General features: G+C 39.7%; 1 protein-coding gene across 3 annotated transcripts in view; it reads right to left on the bottom strand.

Moving 5' to 3' along the window:
- Positions 1–18,126, bottom strand: part of rab27b (RAB27B, member RAS oncogene family) — a 56,185-nt gene that overhangs the window by 21,091 nt on the left and 16,968 nt on the right. Inside the window, exon 1 of one of the 3 annotated variants that reach the window (XM_034125805.1) lies at positions 6,227–6,362. The exons of 1 other annotated variant lie outside the window; for it this stretch is intronic. The gene's annotated coding sequence lies outside the window, so the exon portion shown is untranslated. Of the gene's footprint in view, positions 1–5,041; positions 5,174–6,226; positions 6,363–18,126 lie in introns of those variants that run through there. One more of the 3 variants, XM_034125807.1, reaches the window with a different exon arrangement.

Below are 18,126 nucleotides of genomic sequence, written 5' to 3'. Positions count from 1 at the left end.
AGTAGCAACCCACATGTTACATAGAAATGGTGATATAAGTCTAAGCTATTCATTATGCTGTTTCATTACAAACGCCTCATCCAATAAACCCCCATGTGGGTTCAATGCCTGGGGCAGAGACATTGATCTAATTTCTCCACAGGAGCAATACTGCTTCCTTTGAGCAAAGGTTTCAAAATGAAATCTCTAAAGCCTCCCAAAATAGTAATGTTGGTCAAAATAAGCTCCTTTCCTTTAAAAACTCTGCTTTTGAATGTCCTCTTCACAAGCCTTTAACATTTGAAACACATGTATATATTGTCCGCCATGTTGCTTTATCTCGGTAATGGAGCCAAATTATATACTGACAGGAATTGGAAATCAATTTAACCTTTGACACCTGTTATAGTTACTGGCTCATCCGGTCATTAATCTGGTCCTGAAGACAGATCTTATAGCCCTGGTGTGTTCAGAAGTGCAAGAGTGTGTGAGAGAGAAGGAGCGGGTGAAAGATAAAAATAAAAAAAGTGTAAACCAGTGACTCACAATGTCAGAGCAGACTGGGCTCTGGTTTCAGACAGAGGGTGAAAAGAGGTGCTGCAGCACAGAATGAGAAAGCATGGAAACATGTCACAGTAGAGACACTAAATACTAATATGAACCTTAAACTGACCACAATATGTCCTCTTTATTCTCTGTGTTTATCAAAACTATAATATAAAATGGGCATTTATTTGCAAAAGTGGCACAACATTAACATTTTAAAACCTTTGCACCTTTTGAAATGAATACCAGGAAATGCAAAGGAGGTATTAACATCAATTATACCACATACTTGAAAATGTGTTCAGTAGTCATTACATTTTACAATAGGCTTTTCAGTTGCTTCTTTCAAATTCTAATTATTATTATTATTATTACCACTTATTTTTGTTCAATGAGATATAGACATGCTGCGGATGTGAAGCTGGCAATGGAAATTATATACACACCACAACATCTGTGAAAACCCATTTAGACGTAGAATGATTATAGAAAGCATGTTGTAAATAATGGGAAATAAGATGGAAACTAAACACACACTAGATAATCAAATATAAATGTGATGTGATTTAATGTGATGAAAAAGAATATAATACATGACATGAGATGGAAAATAAAACCCACTGAATATGAATAATACAAATGTTACATTTGCGTAAAGCACATACACATTCATTAATTAATATGGCAGCAAAACACTTTGAAAAAAATGTTATATTCTTACTGTAGTTTTGCCATCAGTGGTAGAGATTTGAATATCTAACCCAACAACTCTAAAAGGATTTCACATTAAGTGCACTCACTACCAGTCAAATTATTACATTTAGTCTCTCTTTGGTCTTCTTTTTGAATACATGTTGTGTCTTTTATAACTTTACTTATGCTTCTTGTTACTGTGATCCGGTTAATGTTTATGTAACCTGCTGCATACAGTACTTGATTATATTTTCCAAAATATCATGGTATTAAGGCACCGGTTGGTAAAACTATACACTGTCTAAATTATGTATCACTTGTATATAGACTCGTATGGCACTACTTCTATTCTATTTTATTGCATTTACTTGCACTATTTTATTGTGTTGCACTGTTGGAGGAGCCTGGGACCTAAGATTTTCATCGACATAACTACACTGTAGCTATGTACGAATGACAATAAAAGCCTTGAATCTTGAAAAAAAATCTTCATCACGCACTGACACACGTCACTGTCCTCCACTATGAATAGACAGAGGGGGGTTTTACACTTTCAATATGTCACATGCCTAACTTTAGAACAGATACTGAGAGGAGGGGGGTGTTAGTTTAATAGATGACTTCACATAAGCGATAAATAAATATGTCAGCTATTATTTCAGCATTGTCCGCTTTAGTTTCCGTGTCAAACAACAGTGATGAATACAACGTACAACATTTGTGCTGAAAAATAAGACCTTATTATTGAGAAAGGAAGCCTGTACGGAGACAAAAAAACCTGTTCTCCTGGTATGGCATTTTTAAAGCGATAACATCAAGAAGGTTTTACTTCCACTTAAGTGCCATAAAGTAAGGCCAAGTGCAAGATGTGTCATGTTTCAGTGTTTAAAGGTCCCATGTCATGGCCATTTCCACTGATCATAATTCTATTGTTGAGGTCTACTAAAATAGATTTATATTGTGCAATGTTCCAAACTCACATTGGTTTCTCATACAGCATCTCTGTATAGTATGTGTATTCACTCTCTGGCCCAAACGGCTTGTTGGAGCTCCTGCTCACCCCCCCTCCCTATGAGCCCAGTGTGCTCTAATTGGTCGGGTCGTTGCGAGGCTCGCTGCTCAGTGAGCTGGCTTACTGGTGTGGTTTCCGGGTCGGCGATACAGCGCGAAACTCATCCTGAGCACACACAAACACTCACAGCCGAAGTAAAAACAATAAGTGTGGCTTGATATTGAGTAAGAAAAAGGTTTATAAACGCTGTGAGAATGGGTCTGCGGAGAGCATTTCTCCGTGATCCCAACTCGTCTATTACCAACCAGGGAGCTCTATGCAAGTCAATGTACGCTAAAGGTCCCCACCCCTCCTGGTGTGTGAGGAGCTCCGCGGATTGGTCCATTTTGGTTCCGGGAACCGCATGACGTCATGCGGTTCCCGGAAGACACAAATGGAAAAAAAGAAATCTCCAGCGAGGCGTTCTGGGGCAGCATAGACAGGTCTTTTCTGTGTTAGAGTTTTACTCGCTACAGGGTGTACTTAGAGGGTTTGTGACTCTGCAGACCGTTTGCATGCAGAAAAACCTTCATACAGTAACACACAAGGGGACGGGTAATAACCGGAAAAGCATGACATGGGACCTTTAAATACCCAAGGGTGTTTCTTGTACTTGAAACAAACACACTCAAGTCATTTTATTTTCAAAATGGCGTCTACATTTTCATCATTACGCATGCATGCCGGAGTCAAATATTTACCTCAGAATCTACTAAATCATGAAAGAAGAAGTGCTTCTGTTTGAAGAGCAGTAGAACAGACATTTTAATTAGTGTTTTCGAACATTTTACAGGCTTTAAAAATGGCTCTAGTTTTCCTCTGAAGTCAAACCAGTTTTAAGATAATACTGTTTAAACAAAGTGGCCATTTTTCATTTACACAGATGTTCCTATATCAGAGTGTTAGACTTTGTGACCAGTTCAAAAGACAAACTATAAAAAACGTGTTCATTGAAATTAAAGTGTGCCCCGTTTGATAATTAAATACGTAAAAAAAGAAAATCAAAGAAACCGGACCTTAGAGAAGTAGAAATACAGCTGTTCATTATTTGGTTCATGAGTTTAACCGCAAACCTTTGTGTAAATGTTGTGTCTGGTAAAAATAATAGTCAGCCCAAAAACAAACCAGCCTGGAATTGTACTTTTAAATATTAATAGCAAGAAAGCTTGTTCGGGATTGTATCAGAATAATGTCCGTGTTCATTTTAATTAAACATTACAGCGGTCTGCCTTAACAATGGATGTTCAAAGCATAGATACGCCACTAAGCTTTGGCTATACAGCAATACTGTTAGGTAGAAAAGATTAGTAGGTTTTGGAGGTGTCATGAGATTTGCTGACCAAAGAAAAAAACAGAGAAAAACCCCATTTATGGCTACTGTCAAGTTGAAAACCACTGCATTTTCATTTTCATTGCCACACCAGAAGCAAAGTATGTAGTAACTGGGCTACTTAATGAAATGATGGAGCTGGCAAGCTAACTGCTAACATGCTAGCCATCCCTGAATGTGCCCGTGCTAGTCAGTCAAAAACAATTGCTCCCCAACAAATGCTGCCCATCAAATACTCTCTTTTAACAGGGTAGCTAGCTTGGTCGCTAAAGAAACATTACAGTTAATTCGTGAAGGGTTTTCGAGAGACGTTAATAATTGATTGACTCCTGGCCCATCCACTTTGATAACTTAAAACATTTTTTTTAAACCAACAGGTTTATGCTAATCTAACATTTGCTTAAAAGCCTCCCTCAAAGAAGCCAAGTGTAATACAGTAAGAGCTCAAATGACGTCTTTTCATGTACTTCTAAGGGAGAATTTAGATTTAAAAGTGGGTTACTGTCATGTCTTGTGATAACTATTCCTGTACATTAACTGCTCGCTCTTTTGGTTTTATAAACAGCATTAAAAAGCAGCTGATTTCAGTGCGTAATTGTATGATCGTCACAGTGGAGTTAGGATTACTAGGCCTTTTAACCGTCTACAGAAGTTGCTACAGTGTAAGTCTGAGTAGGACATTTTAAAGTCCATGATGTGGAAAATTGTCTTTTGCTTCATCTCTATGAATACAATACGTGTTTGTATGGCTCCCATAATCTTTGAACCAATCAGTCCTTTGTCTAAGTCTCAGTGGAGCTTCCATTTCAAAAATAAATGGTCTTACAATTCAACATAATGTATTTTCGTAAAATAAAAATTCTATCAACAATATAAAGTGTGCTGTGTAAAAGGTTGACCCCGTTTGTAAAGGCTCAAAATCTTCTTTAACCCTTTTCAAAGGCTTACAAACTGTCTCTATTAATGATTTCATGAATATTTGGTAAACCCTCTTCTCATATTAACAGACACAAGGACCAGTTTCCAAAAAATATACATAAACGGACAACTACAAGTCAAACTGATTTTCTGATAACACTAAGTTGACAAAAGTCATCCCTTAGTTAAACAAGTTTAAGTAGAAACAACAGCCTCCTGTTTAATTTATCACACATACTGTATAATGAGACAGAGAAAATTAATGAGCAGCTTACAAGCAGGCAGGATGATGCAGCTGAGCGCAACAACGCAGCAACAGTTTTCAAGTTGTAGAAAAAAGGGTGTGATCACATTCTACAGCAGCCTTTTCCCAGCTAAACACATTTTTTTTGTATCTACATCTGCACACAAACCCTTCTTCTGAATCACCTTGCAGCGTGTCACATGCCTACAAAAGTCAGCTTTGAATTGTACTCGCCAAAATTGGCCGAAAAAACATCCTGCTGAGCGTCGGAGCTCCTTACCTCTCAGTGGCTCCTCAGCTGATTCAACAGAGTGTATCCTGAGGGAGATACGAGCTATCCGGAGCAGCTGACCAGCAGCTCTGCATCTACACCCGACCGACTGACCGACTGACTGAGTGAGTGGGAAGCTGGATGACTGGATGACTGACTCTCTGGATGACTGACTCTCCTTCAGCTGGAGGCAGAGAGGCAGAGAGCCACTCCCCTCATCCAGCAGCTGACTCGCTGCCTGCCTGGCTGGAGGGATAAATGGATCACTAGTTTAATGGCTCTGCGTTGCTGACTGTCTCGCTTGTTAACCGAATGAATTCCTGCCTGAACAACTGAATGAAAGACTGACCAAAATGGACCAAGAATTCACTGAATAACCATCTAAATACAACTTAAAAACTCCCGAACAGACCAGCTCATCGCAGACTGTCAAACAAACTGAAAACCTGCACAAAGGCCTTTACAAACAGGGGCTGTTTATTTATTTATTCATTATTCGAGAGCTATTGTATTTCTTCGAACTGGTGTCTTTACACAAAATGTGAATATTACAATGTGAAAAGTAATATATTTTGTCTCCAAGTGAAGACGATTGTTCTCGGATTTCCCAACACAAATGAAGACATCAACTAATTACAGCGGACAAATTTGAAACGTACACTAGTGTATAGTAAATAGTCTAGTGAAAAGACTCCAAATTGTATCACTTATTTGGACTTTGAAAAGGCAGAACATACCACATTCACCCCTTACATTCTTACCTTTTACAATAACTGTTTACCCTAACCCTAACCCAGACTAAGATATACTTGTTCTTGATTCAAAGGCTTTATTGTCATATGCACCCATGCTGCAGTGTAGTTGGCAAAGAACATCCTAAATCCAAAGCTCCTCCAACAGTGCAACATACAATACCCTAAAGACCTAAACATAATTAAGGAAGTAAAATAGTGCAATTGACACAATGGTGCAAGTAAAATGCAAAGCCACATAATATGGCAAACAAAAACTTAGGCTATGCAACAATTTACCTTAAAAAGAGACTTAAAACAATGCTCTAGATACAATTCACTTCACTGCCAGAATTAATCGTTTTGATGTGAAATTATTATTTACTATGAGTAACTTACTCTATGGCCTGATAACCAACTAACTATCCAAATGTAAACCAGTACAGTTAACTGGTGTCCTTACCATCTGAGCAGCAGGCCGCCTGGTTATTTACCCGCTGATTTAGAGGTTTAAGTCTCTCTCTTCTTCTCTCGCTGCTTCTCACCTCGTCCTTCTCTGTTATATTCTGCTTCTCTCTGTCTCTCTCACTGCTCCTCTGTGTAATGAGAGGGTGGGGCAGAGCTACAGTTAGCTAGCTCTGGACACACACACACACACACACACAACCGCACACACCCGCACACTTCCTCTACCAGCATGACCTGTGGCTTCTCTGCACTTACTACCTGATAAGGGTGCGTGTTTGTGTGTGTGCAGCAGTAGCCGTAAAACAGGAAGAAGATGGTAAAACAAGGATAAAGGATAAAAGACAGGTACGGTCTTCGACATCACATATAGGTTTCCGATCAAATGCAATGGAAGTCCATATAGGAAACGGTCAGTATGGATGCTTTGATTTAAAAAAAATACAGGACCAATGTACATGCCTCGTGTTAAATCAGCATCAATGTTGACTTTTAAAATATATGTCCGCAATTCATCAAAAGTAGTGAACGTATTCTTTTTGAGCAAAGCCATGACCTATTACCTAACCATCACCAAGTACATTTTCATTTGTTGGATTGGTTTAATCTTAATTATAACCATGCATGTAAAACTGCGAGTGTAATCTTAGAGAAAGAACTTCTTCCACGAAAAGATTCATGAGAATGCAGTTTTGTTGGATTGCTATTTTGAAGGACTCGCCAGGGCTTGTCTACTACATGTAAGATAATATATTATAAACCTCAATAAGGATTGTAAAACACTAAAACAAATATTAGTCATAAATTGATGGCCAGAACTGCAGGTTTTCAAATAGAGTATAATTCAAATGAGAGAAATGTTGCATCTCCTGGATGATATGACTGTTTTATTACAGTTTGAGTAAATAGTTAAACAAATGTATGGTTAGTATTAAAGGTTATGTGAAGATTGAGTTCCATTACTAATCCACTGTTGCAATACAATTACTGTATATTATTTTGCTTGTAACTAAATAATGCATTTTTTACTGTTTTTAATGCACATTTCTTGTATGTAAATCTAGTTATTTGGCTCAACCCATTGAGATGTTTTCCACAACCAATGAGAATATTACTACTCCTAGAACAGATCTGCCCAGCTACAATTAGTGTTATTTGCTCCCCTCGGCTCTGAGCAACATCGTAGCATTGGTGAGTCTCTAGCTGGCCATCAGCCATGACAGCTTCATTAGAAACGTCCATCACCCAAATTGACAATAACAGGAGGAGACACCGCAGAGCAGAGAGGGTGAAGGGATACAGGCGGAGGAGATTTCCTCTTTCATACTCCTCCTCTCCTCCCTTAACACAAGGAGACACTTCAGTTAAACTGAGATTTACAAGCTTTAAACCCATATCTAAATGAGTTGCTGTACCACATATGGTTTGGTTCATTTGGTCCCAACCAAGAAAAAAAAAAAATACAATAATGCCTTTTAGTTTTGCTTCACATTGATTTACTTACAAATAAACCAATATGGCTGATAAGTGACTCTGTGTCACAAGGGTAACCCTAGATTAGGAAAAACTTTGCGGCCCATTCACCCATACTCACCTTAACCATTTTAAGGCCGCTACACACCCACCTGAGACCAAAGAACGCGTACCGAAGGCGTCCCGACTTTTACGTTGGCTATGCCGCCCGCTACGCTGCCCGCCTACGAACACACCGCAAATACTTCAGTCGACGAGTGGCAATAACTGTCCTTACCAGCAGGCAGCGGTAGTGTGAACAGCCAATCAGAGTGATTGCTTGGGCTGACTTTCTCTGAGGCCGCGGAGGTGTGAAAAGGTGCCGTAAAGAGACGACGGTGCGGGAAACACCAACCTGAGTAGGGCGCCGCGAATGCCCGACTGCCTCTGACTCCCAAAATCGGGTTGGTGTGTAGCCAGCTTTAGGGTCAATGTCTTATCTTTAACCGTCTTGCGAGGGTTTCACACAGTTTTTGTTACTCATTTACTTCACTCATTTCATTGGGCACATGTAAGAGTGGCATAGCCATATTTATCAGCATTTTTCTTAAATGATTGTGTTTTAGAAGTTTGTTGATATACAGTAGTGCCCACTGGCTGAGCTTGTTAGTTATCTACTGTAGCTGCCAAGCTAAGTGCTAACTCGCTAGCCAGGTAGGCATGCTGGTGATGTTGAGTCACAATAGCTCTCCAATGTTCTTCTTATTTTGGCTTTATTGGGCCATTTACTCCTTAACTGCATCATTAAAGCTTAAATCATTAAAGCTCCCAGCTACTTGAGAAAAACTATTCCTTCTGTACCAGTAATACAACTGGAAAAGTGTGTCTGTGTGTCCTAATAGTAAAACTAACAAACATCTGTGTGGCTTTAAGTTTAAGAAAAACATGAAAAATATGTTTAAAATATATAAAATGTCTCTCTGCGTGCACTCTTTGGATGGTGAAAGAGATGTTAAAAGCATGTGTTAATTGGCAGATATGGCTGAAAAGCATAAATAGATTTGTTTTTTAAATATCTCTGCTGTCCCTTTTAAGCTGGTTTGGAGTCTACATGTGTCCGAGCAGTGAGGCATCATGCAGCTCATGTTGGTGACCTTTAAGGCCTTTAAATGCCACCTTTCCACAACACTGACAGTTACCATGACAAAACAACATCTATCACCTGCTGCAAGGACACACCGACAGCAGGAGACAATATTCTGCTACACCTGAAACTATTCCTTTCTCTATGAGCTTCCTTTTCTCTAAGACGACAGAAGGCTTTATCTGGGAGTCATAAAAAGACAAATTCTCCCAATATCCATCCTTTTCCGTCTCGCAATGGTTACATTTTGATTTCATACCATGTCCCGTGTCAACTTCTGGCACAGAGGGTATCTGCCTTCACACCATGTTGACATCCAGTTGGGTGCACTAAGCTAACTTCAACTATTAAAGATTGTTACATTTATACAATCATTTAATCAAGAAAGCAAACATATATTCCACAGAAACTTAAAGCGTGGATTTAATAAGAATACTGCATACAGCATTGGAAGTGGGGTCCTGCTCTTTCCTATTAAAGAGGTTCAGTGGTTCATAAAGCTATAATGGCTCAATTTATAAGTATAAAAATACCCTACTCTCTTTTGCTGACTTTTGCAGTTAAAGGGGTTGATAGCGCATGGTTCCATTAACCCTGCATACCGGGCGGTCTCAACTCAGCCAAAAAGATTTTAGCATATTATACAACTTATAGGACGTAGTGCTTTTTTAACTGTTGTACTGAAAAGTTAACAATCTAAAGAAAATGGTATCTGCTCGTTCACCAAAAGTGTCTTTATGGGCCCCAGGGCGTCACATGACTGACACGGAGGTCGTAATTCCACAGTTTGGGCACTATAAAAATGGCTTCAAAGCCCGGCACTGTTCCTGGGGGCTCGACTTAGGGCCCAAACGAATTGAAAACAATAAATGACATGCCTCATTTGATACACCTAATGTAATGCTCTCATGGTGCACTTCAGGCATCAGACTTTACACAGAACTGCCTGTAAGGTCGCTATTTAGTAGGAGTGCACGATTCAGGAAATCTCACGATTCGATTTCTTGGGGTCACGATTCGATTCACATTCGCGATTCAAAATAGCTCAGGAGTCCGCCCTGTGAGGCATGACGAGCGGACAGAGTGAAGAGGATTTCCTGGTGTGTTTCCCTGGATGCTGCATATAGTCTAATGTTAGCGGAACATTACGGAGCTCACGGCGTATACAAATAAATAAATATGGAAAACAGCGTTGCGGCAAGACTGAAAAATATGAATCGATTCTTGGAATTTCTGAATCGATTCTGAATCGGCAGAGATAGAATCGCGATTTGTATGAAACAGATTCACTCTAACACCCTTTTTTTTAACAGGTTTGATCTAAATATTGCAGTTCCTGGTAGAAAACTATAAAGTTGTTGATATGATTGATAAGTTTGACTAGGCTTAAAAAGTCTTCTCTGTAGTGAGTCGATTGCCAGTCATTTTTACATGATCTACCGTGTTGTCATATGAGCAATCCTTGACATTCTTCTAACCATATTTTATAATGCTTGTGGTACAAGTTGGGCCAATGGAACACAATGGGTATACTTCGAAGTAGGTCTCTCACTTACCCAAGCAAAAAGATCCTCTACAAACAAGACAATCCTTTTATTACCATTATTAACGTGTAATGTTGTTTTTGCTTGCCTGTAGTCACTAAAGAAAAAAACCAGCATTCCCTCAAACAGCAGTAGACTAGTCTGTCTGTCACTGAGCGACGGTTGTTGGTGCAAACATGGCGACGTCAGCAGGACCGTGACATCACTCCATGTCATGGAGTCTTTAATAATGTTCCACATGATTTGTATAATAGGTAAATGCACCGAGGGTAGGCAGAAACATAACAGGCCAGTGGACCAAACAATGAATTTACTGAGACAACACAACCTCTCACACCACTGAGTTTGAATATTTCCCCCTCTACGCTAAAGTCCCTTTAGAGACATACTGGATATGTGTATTTGTGCTTCTTTCCACTAAATCAGCACCAACAGCGGCACTCGACTCGGCTCAGAAAGCTGCAGAGAGATGCTTTGAAACATTTACAATCCCTCAATCACATTGGCTGAATGTGAAAAGGGCAACAAGGTCCAAACCAATCTGCTCAGACTTTGACATTAAGCATTAACGTGCTGCGAGTCGGGGACAGCCAGTCCCCAATTCCCAGTGAACCAGAGAGAAGTGCTTAAAAATTGAACGTGGTGATATATTGCAAGGCTCTCACTGGTACAGAACAAGACACACAACCGACACAGAGATGGAAATGAGTTCACGGAGAGAGATAATACTGCAACAAAGATACACACACACAGCTCGCATCACTTTCACAGGGTCCACTGGTTATACAACAGTCATCGCTGCCATACATTTCAGAACAGAATGTGAATGGTGGGAATCGTCTGTCTGCGTGTCTATCTGTCGGTCGATGTTTGTGTGTGTAAACATATTCAAAGCTGCTGATAGTAAAAGGCTCACAGTCTAACACAGAACACATACAACAGGCTGTAAAGACATTTCCTCCGGTCTTTATCCGTCTGTTAGAATTTACCTCACACTTCAGTCCGACACGAAACAAAACACAAATATTTCTAACATTTTTCGAGAGTGAAACAGGGTTTTCTTTCAGAAGCAAACTACATTTTGTAAGAAAAAAATAAACTACAACGATATTGTAGATAGGGATGTTTCAAAAGAGCATCAAGCTGCATTCACATGATACTCCATTTGCTCTTAGCGCACCAGAAGGTTGGGCGCACGGCGGTGAAAACTACCAGTGAAGTTTATGGTTACCTACCCTGCTAGCTTGTGCCAAATCATTCAGCTGTCGTCTGATTGGTTGCGTATCAAAGGTCTGCGGTAAACATGATACCACTTGCAATCATTTGAAACTTGGGCTCAGCGCTAGGCGACAATTTTGAGCGCTTTCGCCCAGTCGGGAGGCACCGCATTCTCCATAGAAACAAAACGGCAATGTCAGCGCAGAGCCGTTTTACCGCGCATCATGTGAAGGCGTCTTAACTCCAGCCTATTTGCAGGAACAGTGTCAAAGCTTCTGGGTGGGCATTTCCCTTTACAGAGTTTCACTAACAACCGAGACAAATATTGTGTCTTCCCTCATTCTGAAACTAAATCAACCTTGTAGCTGCATCAGCAAATGATGTAACCGCTTTGATCACTTATATGCAACAGCATTCCAAACTGCAGGTTGATTTAAATGGTAATGAACTGAAACAAACGGATCCAAATGTTTGGCAATTCTAAGCAATAATCTAAAGTTGCCTTTTTCATGTTGAGGATTAAAACAGGAAAAAGGCATGTGTCTTTAGGACTTTAATGAACTACCAACATTTAAGGATGTATTTTTGATTCAGCTACACAGTTTTACATAACCACCAGCAAAGTTGTGGCTAAGCTGAAGGTGAAAAACAATGTGTCAGTCACACAGTTTCCATTACAAGCCTTAAACACCGGAAGAATGTCCTCTCCTTTAACATTGTTTACCCAGGGACAAACACTCTGCAGAACACAACTTGTCTTTCTCCTCAGAGACTGATAGCTTGTAAGCAGAAGGTCACTAGTTCAAATCCGAACATAGGGACGAAGCTATTCCTTACAGACTTGAGAACAAGCAGGGATAACTCTTTGTAAAATGTATTTAGGAAGTTGAAACCTTTAAAACACACAAACCCTACAACGTTACGTACATGGTTGTAATAAAACTACTACGGCACAGAGCAGTTGGGTCAAGCGTCATGAAGCCTCACATCAATCCACACAAAATAGGAAGTAGTCAAGATACAGTAACCAGAACGTGCTGATGGTTTATTGAACACATAAAGAAAAATCATTGAGGTTTGTATAAAAGGTGTTATACTCTTGAAAACAGGTTACAATAATACAGAAAGCATGCACACACAACAACGTAGTGATGAATCTACGTGTAGCACGACAGATAGAAGCTAATATATCAAAGTCAGTTATGTTATGAACAGGTAACCAGCGCAGGACGTTCACATTTCTTTTTCCCCCGTCAACATCCAGACGGCAGCATTTAAATGATCTGAAATCAAAATGCTTCAAAACGTAACCCAGTACAAAAGATGTAATGTCTTCTGAGATGAGTATCAATTATAAAACTGACAATGTTTGTCGGTCCACCACTTGAGGCCCTTTAAGACTTTCATTATACATATAACTTGGCTCTTAGAATAGGAAATAAAACATTCTGTATCGCTGTTATGCCGACGATGGACAATTCTACCTTTTAGATGGACACGACAGAGGTTGCTCTCGGAAAATAACTTGTTACTGTCTACACAAAACTAGATATTGAATTGGAGTGGCCCTTTCTCTAACTAAAAGAAACTAAAGCAAGGTAATTATGTGTGGCCCTCCTAGCTCTGTCACCAGTCAAATTTGTATAACAAAGTAAAACATTTCAATGTCTTTTTAAACACTTTTACAAACAGGTCAGTTGTGTTGAGAATGGCAGCTTTTATCAGTTTTAAATCTCAGCCAAATACAAGCCATTTTGAATAATCATGTCCTGTTATCTATTACTGTGTCACCTCTTGACTTGATTACTGTAATCTGTAATCCCCTCATGACTGTTATATAATCTGTTGTTGACTTTTTTGGTCTTTGATTTTATTGTTTTATTGACTTTAGGGCATATTGTACGTCTATTATTCATACTTGTATTGAGGGACATGCTAACCTAAAAAGGTACCTTGGGTCCAGTCCTGTGTTTTTCTAAATGTGCAAAAAAATTGAATCTGTCAAAACTGTAACATCTTAACAACCATAACATGGTATGCCATTGTATATTAATGCAAGAAGAGGATTTAATAAATTAAATGGTGATCCCTTGACTTATCTCTAGCACCACCATGGGGTAGACCATTTGGTTCAAAGTGAATTATCCCTACAACAGAAGTGTGATGGAAGTTAAAGTATGAAAGACAGAAACTTGTTTTTATTTTACAAAAGCCTCTAAACTGGGACCGACATGCCGAGTCCGAACTCGACCGCTTCTCACAAACCGAGGAGAACAGGTATTGATTGTTTAGACTCACCGTCGTAAAATGTGACTCAGCCAGTACTCACATTGTTGTTTTCTACCAGCACAATGGAGACTATTATGTCGCAACTGCTGATCATCATGTCTTATGTCACACTCTTCACAAGTCGCTGTAATGGCAGAAAGTCAGCAGAAAAAGCAGACGCTGAGGTCAGGACCACCTCCTGTTTTAAAGTGACACCGCAGTGATCAATAAAAGGAGATGAATTCTAAGTATTTATTGATTAATTAAGACTGTGTGAGGATAATGTCAGCAACAGATGGTGCATTTGAAGGACCTTTATTGAACTCAGATTCGGCAAATTAGTTGTTTGAAGAGTTTAATTACAAAGCTATTTAAAAAGGAAACAAGAACCGTTGAACCAAAGGACTAGAAACGTCGTACTTTGTACCGTTATCCTCAATACTTGTGGGATCCATTGTGAGTCCATTTACCACGACTCTTCCAATGAAACGCTGCACGTTGTCTTGATCCACACTGAAATATCTGTTCAACTTTTTGATGGATTGCATTGAAATGTGGTATACGAGATATCCACAATGCCCTGAGGAAGAACTCCTCTAGTGACTGAGGTGATCTGCTGACTTTTCCTCTCGGTTGACATTTATGGTTTTAACTCGAAATGTCTCAAAGTAAATAGTCTCTCACAGCTTCTACCGTGGCTGTAGACTTTACTACTTTTCTAGTTTCTTTTTTAAAACACCTTCTCAAACTCAGAAACTGTGTCTTCCTATTCTTCTACTCCAGATGTATACATTTTAGGGCTGTCAGTCGATTAAAATATTTAATCGCATGATTGTCCATAGTTAATCGCACATTTTGTATCTGTTCTAAATGTACCTTAGAAGGATATTTTTCAAGTTTTGAATACTCTTAACATATGAGTGGACAAATATGCTTTATGCAAATGTTTGTTTATTATCATTTGAACAATGACACATATTCGCCTCAATTCAACCTGGAACCTCTCTCATACAATAATTAGAGTGTGTGTGTGTGTGTGTGTGTGTGTGTGTGTGTGTGTGTGTGTGTGTGTGTGTGTGTGTGTGATGCCGATCCTCTGTTTTCATAACAGTCAAAGCATGCGACTGAAGTTCCCACTGTGGGTCAAAATAATGCGCTGTGACCCCGAGGTAACTGTCATTACTGAGTGAAATCCAATACTCTCCGGTGAGCGCAACTGTGGAAGTCTTTCTTAAATCCTCTACTTTCGCTTTTTGGACTTCATACAAGTTGTGTATTTTCGACACAGTGGTGGCTCTGGAAGGCAATTCATAAGTGCAGTCGTTGGATGCGACCCGAATTATATCACGCAGCCCCTCGTCAACCACAATGTTAATTGGCCTGCAAGCTGTTGCCACCCATTTAGCAATCTTTGTTGAAAGTTTGCAGCTCGTCCAGGCGTCCCCCCCGCACACTTTCAAGTGTGGTCTGCCGCAAGCGGGCGGCAGGAGCGGGGCTGTCGGCATCAGCAGTGTGCTTGGATTGTATAGATGGTATTTTAAACTCGATGCGCTCTGAAACTACGGGGCGGCCGAGGACAAATAATGCACATGCGTTAAATCGCGTTAAAATAATTAGTGGCGTTAATTTTTTTTAGTCAGCCCTATTACATTTACACGCAATTCACTGACTTCGATAGGGACAGTTTTGACAACCCTCGAGTCCTTTAGAGAACCTTTAGGCTGTACAACAGATGGTCTTTACACTACGTCTGCTTTCCTCCTGACACACAGGACCTATTTACAAGGACAGTAACATTCTTATCAGGTCAATCAGAACATGGCATCTTTAGACAGTTTCATGGAGAATGGATGCTATTGTTCTCCCTTGACAGACACTCTCCAACATTCTTTGAAATCTAATGATTAGGGCAAAAATGACGTGACCTTTTACTTGTAAAGGATACACAATAGGAAAATCAAGATCAAGATAAAGAAGAGACAGAGAAGGAAGAACAGGCTGACAATACTGTATTTAAAAAATGTATGAGTCTCCAGCCTCCAGCAGATTGACTGTGTGTGTGATTGTGCGTGTCAGGTTTGAGGTTTTTATTGTTGATCACATTTCACACACTCAATGCTGATGACATTTACGCATGTGAGAGAGAAAGAGAAGCCTCTGTTTGACTTTTAATAAAGTTCTGTCAGCTGGAGCGCAGAGTAAGAGTCACGAGTCCCCGAATGAGGCGGAGGAAGAGAAATAAACACAGTCAAGAAACTGAGTTAGACGAGGAGAACAAGAGGAGGAACAAACGAGGAATGAGGAAAAGGAGTCAGATAAAGTGGAAAGGAAAGACCAGAAGACGTAAGAGAAGGGAAAGAGGGAGTTTGAGGAAGAGGAAAGGAAGCAAGGGGGGGAAACATATGCATTAAGAGTAGAGAAAAGGAAGATGTGTATTCAGATGCAGATTTAGGAAGTCGTGCAATTGCATAGAAAGTCAATTATAAAATATGACGCAAATTCAGGTCGTCCAATTCATCCTCACTAGTGGGGTTTCCATTTATTTGTCGAGTGAGTTTCAAGTGAAGTTTGAAACGTTGGAAAACAGATCCTCAAATATCACTCTCAGAGAATAGGCAGTATAGGCCTAACCTACAGTCAACAGAGGAGAACAAGTAGAGCATGAGTACCTGAAATAAGTCACGTTTGCCACCTTAGGTAATCAGTAATTAAGTTTATCCGGATAATACTTCATTGTTCTTTGATGTCAGCTGGTATTTGCAATGTTTCATAATCTCCAGAGACAGTTTTATACTATGATTCTAATGCCCAAGGCAAGGCCCAAACTATTTATAAGAATATCCAATAATTGGCCAACAGAGAAATAAGGAAATAAGTCGTCATGATTGTGACTTGATCCGATTCTGCAATACTACTTTTTTTATGCAATTCTTCTGGAAAGCTTCATGGACCCACATGTGTCAGAGTGATTTTACTTTGGACATATTCAGTGGAATCATTCTGGAGGTCTAAAGAGGTCAAACTATCTTGTATTTTACAAGGAAAGAAGCAGTGGAATTCCTTTAGGAGGCAATACAATGTTCTTAACCTGGAAACATTAGGAAACCGACCCTACAAATTGATCTTCTGGCCCCTCTGAGGGGTCCTGAACCCAAGGTTGAGAATAACTGACTAACATAATGAACAGTATTTATCGAGCTGTAGGAGGTGAATGTTTTAGTCACCAATTGTTGTTTACACCAGCAACACTGTAATGACAACTGTCGCTGACAAATGCACTCAGCTGCAGCTAATTAGCACTAATTCTGTAGGTCTGCCAAACTACAAAAGTCTTGGCTGCCGTCTGAAAAGATACGCTCTCTGTACGTCAGTGTCTGGACCACTTTGCTCAGCTAAATGTGCTATTGTCGAGGAAGAAACACCACTCGATAATTGGCAAAGTGTTTAAGGGAAGGGTAGGTGGTGTTGAAACGATAGAAATCTGGAGAACATACCTGGAATCTCCTTGTTTTAATATCTGAAGAAAGCATTTTCCATTGACATTTTGACACAGAGCCATGGTTAATGTTATTAATAACTGTTTGTGCTTTTCGAACTATGACAAGTCAAAATCTTTAAGGGATTATTATTATTATAAGGGAGCATTAAGGGAACTACGGTAGAGGAGGAACAGGAGAAATACAACCAAACATTCAAAACGGGTAAGAGGGGAGATGAAAGAGAAGGTAAGTGACAACCATCCATCAATCAATCAGCAACATTTACTCTAAAGCTATTATGCACAAGGCTAGATCACACCACAGTCACAAAGCATCACATCACCACCGATGAGCTAAAGGCGGCTAACATTTGAAGACATGGCGTTTAGAAGTCCTTTTTAAATCAGATAAAAAAAAGCTTGTGACATTAGCCAGTGGGAGGAAGTATTTTATATTGGAGAAAAAAAACCTAAAACTCTCTAAATCTTGTGTTAACTATAGACTTTATTTCAGCCATCTTACCAAAAGCACTGTCAAGAAAACATTGACATTCAAACGTGCGAAATGCTAAAACGTATGCAGGTTCAAGGACTTTTTCCTGCACTACTTTCACACTTCTTGCACTACATTATAAATGCCGCCCACTGACTTTCACCCCTTCCTTTACAAGAATTCGATAACAAGCCGCTGAGTGCAAAACCTTGGTAGCGCTGCGGTATCGGTTGTGACCTTTGCCGCTTTTAGAGGCCAGCCTTACCATAACACTACTTTAGAAGCAATGAAATCAAGGATG

Source organism: Trematomus bernacchii, unplaced genomic scaffold, assembly GCF_902827165.1.
Source record: "Trematomus bernacchii unplaced genomic scaffold, fTreBer1.1, whole genome shotgun sequence".
Classification (NCBI taxonomy): Eukaryota; Metazoa; Chordata; class Actinopteri; order Perciformes; family Nototheniidae; genus Trematomus; species Trematomus bernacchii.
This window is presented reverse-complemented; position numbering and strand designations above follow the sequence as displayed.